The following is a 5976-nucleotide window of genomic DNA, read 5'->3' as shown; positions in this document are numbered from 1 at the left end:
TATATATATATATATATATATATATATATCTTTTATCTTTTACCTGTTTCAGTCATTAGACTGCAGCCACGGTGGTGCACCACTTTTAATTTTTAGTCGAATGAATCCACCCCAGGACTTACTTTTTAAGCCTGTTACTTATTCTCTCGGTCTCTATTGCTGGACCGTTAAGTTACGGGTACGTAAACACACCCACACCGGCTGTCAAGTGGGGATGGGAGGGACAAACACAGGCACCACACACAGATGTCTCTTCTATTACTCTATTATTCTATCACTCTTTCGTTTTCTCTCTTCTTCTCTCTAATTCTTTTTATCTCCTCTTCTCTCCTTCTCGTTTTTTTCTCTCTTACCCTTTCTCTAATTTTTTCTCTCCTCTTCGCCGTTCTCTGTCTATCACTCTCTCACCCTCACTCTCCTCCTTTGATCTCTCGTGGTTCCCAGGTGACCATCGGCCATCTTTCTTCTTTCCCTAAGTTGTTTCTTTTTTTCGTTCTGATACAGTTGGATGAAACAGACCTATTCTTGTATGTCTCCTCTCCAGGCCTGCTTCTTCGCGTTCGCTACCTCACTTCGTTTAGGCTTAGCACAACTTCCTGTTTGTTTTCATTGTCCTGTTTTTGTTACAAATTTTGACCTTCCAGAAAATTCCAAATTTTATTTAATTTACTTTGAGGGAACAACTATTTTATCGAAGGCGTATCTTGTAAAATGCTCGAAATACGGATTAGAAAAACAGTCTACAACTGATGAAGGGCCGTTCTTTGTGTTGCGTGTCATGTTTTCCATTTGTTTCCTTTGTTGTTCGCAAAAAAGTTCATATTTCATGTATTCGTATTTCGTATTCCATATTTTTGTATTTTTTGTATTTTACGTTCTATGACGTCCTGTGCCCACATATGCATATGTATATACGTATATATGTAAGTATGTACATATACGTATGTATACATGCATATATATATCATTTATATTATATATATATATATATTTATATACACACACACACAACAAGCTTCTTTCTGTTTCTGTCAACCAAACCAATTTCACTCACAAGGCTTTGGTCGGCTCGAGGCTATAGTAGAAGACACTTGCCCAAGATGACACGCAGTGCGACTGAACCCAGAACCATGTGGCTGGAAAGCAAGCTTCTTACCACACACCTACAGAGAGTGCGAGAGAGAGAAAATCGAAAGTTATTATACGTTTGTATGTCCAATTAAGAGTAAAGATAGCCATTACATGTAAATAAAAATGTAAGTGAAAACATCACACACACACACACACACACATTCATACATACAGATAGATAGATAGATAGATAGATAGATAGATAGATAGATAGATAGATAGATAGATAGATAGACAGACAGACAGACAGACAGACAGACAGACAGATAGATAGATAGACAGATTAGATAGATAGATAGATAGATAGATAGATAGATAGATAGATAGATAGATAGATAGACATTATTTATACTTTTACAAGATTGCTGACAGTGACCTCGAAGTTTCGGCCTTCTAACCTTCATAGAACTGAAGTGCATTTAAATTCATCTTTGCTTCACATTTCATATAGTCTCTGCTACGCGTGCGCTTTTAAGTGCGTATGGGTGTGTGTGTGTATGTATGTGTGTACACACACACCCACGCACACACATACCCACACATATATATAATAAATCATATATAATATATATAAACAACGAGAAAAAATGGAAAACAGGACAAGTAAACACAGAGAAAGGTCCCTTCATCAGTTGTCGGCTGTCTATCTACTCCTCATTTCGAGCATTCAACGACAATATGAGTCTTCAAAGACAGTTGCTCCCATAAATTCTAAAATAAAATTTAGGATTTATGGACGGTCAAAGTTGGGAACAAAAACATGGCAGTAGAGACATACAAGGAAACTGAACGAAAAGAAAATTCAGGGTCGTTAGACCACAACGAGAGGAAAATTATGAATGCTGGGAGAAACACTTTTTTTTTGAAAAGAGAAAAGATAGAAGAGAGAGATAAAAACACGTCTGTCCTTCTGAACTTCCGTGCAAGAAAAGAAAGATGGTCACGTTAGGAAAAGAAAGATGGTCATGTCAGGAAAAGAAAGATGGACGATGGTCACGTGTGAACAACGAGAGAGAGAGAGAGAGAAAGAAGGGAAAGCGAGAGAAAGAGAAAGAGGGAGAGAGAGAAAGAGAAAGAGGGGAGAGAGAAAGAGAAATAGGGGAGAGAGAAAGAGAAATAGGGGAGAGAGAAAGAGAAAGAGGGGAGAGAGAAAGAGAAAGAGGGGAGAGAGAAAGACAGAGAAAAAAACAGTGAGGCAGCTAGTTAGCAAAGTTTCACCAGAATGGAAAACAATAAATGTCATTAAATATGACTCAGAGTGTTAGAACACCTACACTGCTAGAAATAGAGCTAAATGGCTTTGTTTCTGTCGTCAACGCACATATAATTGTATACATAAATGCAGGCAGCGACCGTAGATGGCCGGAAACTAGCGACAGGTGATGCCTCCTTACCCCGTATTCTCTCAGCATTAGACAGAAGCATCGTCAGTAGAGTCAGTACAGTTCGCACAGATACAATTTGTAATCATACTTAAGTAAAGATCTGTGGTATCTCATCCCATTCAGTAATTATTGTTCCATGAGTTGTGTCCCTTGAAGAAACTTGTTCGGATAACTTGAAGGTTATAGGCTATTTTTTCTTTTATTTGTTTTGGGATAATATAAAAAAGCGAGCAGGCCCGTCGAGAAAAAGAAATTGTATCGCAACATGGTTATGTGTTCTGAGCCCGATTTGTGTAAGAGGCGTATGGCACAAGGAACCAACCTTGGATGAATCGTAAACGGTAAACACCCCCTTTGGTCATGACTGACCATGGGATTGCACCTAGGAATTTTCCCTCCAAGGTACATGTCTGTTTGTTAATGGAAGACCAGCAGTCGCCCATGTATACAAGCCTCTCCACTCCACGCTACCTATGTTATCCAAGGGAAAGGCAAAAGCCGATACAGCTTAACCCCAGTGATGTCGCAACTTATTTCTACATCTGAGCGAACTGAGGCAACATGAAATAAAGTGTCTTGCTCAAGAACACAATACACTGCCTGGGCCTGGAATCGAACTCACAACCTCATAATTGTGAGCCCGACGCTTTAACCACTGAGAAATGCGACTTCACATGTAAACTGAATAGCAAACTTGGTGTTAAGGTCGCTTGGGCAATATTGGTGGTTTATTCTCTACACTGAGCAAATGATTTAGGATTCGTATATGTATGTATGTATGTATGTACGTACGTACGTATGTACGTATGTATGTATGTATGTATTTATGTATGTCGGTATGTATGTATGTATATACGTACGTACGTATGGTATCTATGCATCAAGAGAGAGATATGCTATTTCAGGCTTTTATTTCTTTCTCTTTTTCTTTTTCTTCCTATTTTATATTTAAATAGATAAGTATTGGATCGAGTTGGTAAATGGTTGACCAACCTACAATATGTTCGGCGGTTAATGTCATATCACCAATCGCACATTCGATGGTTCATATCCTAGCACAAAACACACGCTTGGCAGTGGCTGATGTTCGATCATAAAGCATGCTCGGAAGTCCATGTCCTGTCACCAAACGCACGCTGGGAGGTTCACACTATGTCACCAGCACTGCATTTTTGCCTCCAGTAAATATGCTTAGCTAACACTATCCCATTTCATCTAGATCTCTATCTATTATTGTTCTATACCTGTTATTGCTTTGTAGCACCAGATTAGTTCTGACTTAGTTTATGCATTCCTTATAGACTGTTGACTGAACGTCTGGATATACCTCAATTTAGAAGGGGAGCATATTGCCCATTCTGACATTCCGTGGTTAATTATATGTGAGTTAGTGTAACAGATTCGACATGTTAGATTCTCGTTAATCTTTATTCTGTTCCTGTGGGTTTATATTCTGAGAGATGCGGGCAAGAAAAAACTTGATCTGCACAGGACGGCTGTCTCTATTATATACTTGTCATTGTTGCTATGCTTGCCAGTGCACTGTTCGGAGCTATTGCCGATTTTAATGTTGCTACTACTGTGTGTGTGTATGTGTGTGTGTGTGTGTGTGATTTTTATCATCGTGTGCACTGAGTGGGAGACATAGTGTTTTTGTTTTTTTCAAATGCTATTTCTGTTATAGTTCACTAAGTTGTTTCGCATGTTTTTTCATTGTTTTGTTTTTTAAGATTGCTTGTGTTTGCAGTTGCAGTAACTGTAAGCACATTGTAATTTTCATATTCCGTGAGGTTATTGTAATTCTACTGAAAGCTTCCTTTTCGTGTACTGTCTCAACATTGGTAAACACTAATAATTTCTTGTTTAGCCGATAGTTGTTCACAGATATGTTTTAACTCAGCAGTATTTATCACTTAAATGCTCTGAGCAAAAAAGAGAACCGCTATATGATTACTCGACTTACAAAAAAAGCAACGAAATATATCTTAAACTACCACCCATTTCTTATTTTTAAAACAATGAAGGATAAATTAGCTGATGCAATCGAAAATAAGCTATGTCCCCAAAAATGAAAAGGTCACGGGTGGAATGCCTTTGGCTAGAGATGTGCTTGATCTGTGTTAATTTGGAACTAGACCACATACACAAATACTTTCAAGCTAGAACATTGAGTGAAGGTGAACATGGTATCTATTTTTATGAAATAGAAAGATTTCTATGAAATACAGAAAGATTCCAGTAAGGGCCAAATAACCTAATCGGTACCAATCATGATTCAGGAACAACTAGGAAATAATCTATCAGGGCCACAATTAACTTAACTACTTAAGAAAGAGCCTGAACTGATAAGGCTTAGGCAGGAGGAAAGATAATTATTGTAGTTTAGGTCCATGCTAGCTCTCATCGAGCAAACTTTTGATAAAAGACATTCCAGAAATCTAAACAGATTGTCTGAGACTGAAAAAATAGCAATAATACTTCTCACCGATTAAACCTTCAATAGCTCTGTTACACTGATTATTAGTTGACCATGTGAGGTTACCACTCAATTACATTGTCACTTAGTAGGCTCTTGTCCATCATCACTGTTGTAAACACTCCACTGAACAAATGACTTTGATTCATTTAAGTGTATCGTCTAAATCAGTGGTTCTCAACCGGGGTCCATATAGCCTCTGAGGGTCGACGTAAGATTCTTGTGGGTCCGCGCAACAAAATAGTAAATTGGGGACCTACAATAGTATTTCAATGGCCCCTAAAAATATTTTGCTTTAGATGTATGTATTGATATATATTAAAAGAAACAGCCATTTTACATTATTCGACCAATACAAGTGAATGAGTGAAATACAAAATAGGAATTGTGGAATAAGTTTCCATTAAACTAATTTTTAAACATCGAATGGTTTTATGGTCCATCAGAATAAAATAGTAATCAAAGGGGTCCACAGATTAAAGAAATCGTTGAGAAACCCTGGTCTAAGGGAGTCAATGGCGAAGGATTGAGCTACTACGAGAGGGTGCTGAAAATTTCCTGGCTTTAAGGGTATTACGAAAGGTCTGGTTGGAGGCCTAACCTTCCGAGATCTCTTAAAGGAGTTAGAAAACTGAAGGACAGATGCAGTGTGTGTGAATCTGAGAGGGGGAATATGTTGAATAAAATCATAATTAACTGATCCTCCTGTATTTTCTTTTAGCCAAAGCCAGTAACTCTTCAGCCCCACTCACAGATCTCAGTCTTCCAAACATTACACTGTTAGGTTAATTTTCTGCATCAATATCTTCAAATATATTTGTCTAAAGCTTCATGTCTATGATAAGAAACATGCGTTTATATCTTGTTTTTTTTTTGTTTTTTTTTTTGTTAATAGGAACAACTTGCGACATATTGCTACATAAAACCACTGCAAGACTTATCCAAACAGCGAGCACATATCAGACGAAGTCGACAAGTGTCTCT

The sequence above is a fragment of the Octopus bimaculoides genome, chromosome 13 (assembly GCF_001194135.2).
Source record: "Octopus bimaculoides isolate UCB-OBI-ISO-001 chromosome 13, ASM119413v2, whole genome shotgun sequence".
Classification (NCBI taxonomy): Eukaryota; Metazoa; Mollusca; class Cephalopoda; order Octopoda; family Octopodidae; genus Octopus; species Octopus bimaculoides.
This window is presented reverse-complemented; position numbering follows the sequence as displayed.